General features: G+C 45.5%; 1 protein-coding gene across 1 annotated transcript in view; it reads right to left on the bottom strand.

Moving 5' to 3' along the window:
• PTPRT (protein tyrosine phosphatase, receptor type, T) overlaps positions 1-791 on the bottom strand; it is a 724,687-nt gene that overhangs the window by 472,431 nt on the left and 251,465 nt on the right. The window lies entirely within an intron of this gene.

Consider the following 791-nt stretch of genomic DNA (forward strand, 5'->3'; position numbering starts at 1 on the left):
TGAAAGAGCACATCAAGCCTCCCTGTTAGATTGGGCTGTGTTGATCCTGGATGAGTTTATAAGACTGTGGACTTGCTCCTTGCTTCTAGCTATTAATTGATTTCATCTATCTTGAGAAAAGAGAAGGCTTGTACATAGGCCGATGAGGTAGTTTCCACAGATTCACTGAGAAATTAGAAGTGGTTCACTGTAGCAAGCCCTGAGGAATATCTCTGAAGGAGCCCAGCCTTTAAAGATCACCTTCTTTTACAGAATGTGGGGTCCAACCAAGCACTCCTACCAGCCCTCTCTAAGTCACCCAGCGATTCATTGCTCAGTCACTGCATGCCTGCTGCATGCCAGGCACCATACAATGTGGCTTCTATCCATAAGGAGTGTGGATCCTGGTGGGACAGACAGACACAGATAACCACAATGTAATGTGTTAAGTGTTGGGGGAGGTATAAACTGCTGTGTGAGCATTGAATGTAAAACAGTTAGCTTAGCCTGAACACATCGAGGAAGGCTTTGAAGAGGAAGTGGCTTTTGGGATCAGGCTTATGGGAAGAAGAGTTAATTAGATCAATGTGGGAAAGGGAAATTCAACCTGAGTTCCATGTTTTCTTGTTCTCTTCTTCATGTTTTTGAACTTGTATGTGCTTCTCCTGTGGACCAAGGCTTCTTTCTGATCCAGTGGTTTGTCCCACCACTGTCACCCCAGGCTGTCATGTGAGGAAAAAGGGAAAGGGAATAGAACAGGGAGATTCAGGCATCCAGCTTCGCAGTACTTGTGCATCTAGGAGCCCTACTTC

The sequence above is a fragment of the Mandrillus leucophaeus genome, unplaced genomic scaffold, assembly GCF_000951045.1.
Source record: "Mandrillus leucophaeus isolate KB7577 unplaced genomic scaffold, Mleu.le_1.0 Scaffold516, whole genome shotgun sequence".
NCBI classification, from domain to species: Eukaryota; Metazoa; Chordata; class Mammalia; order Primates; family Cercopithecidae; genus Mandrillus; species Mandrillus leucophaeus.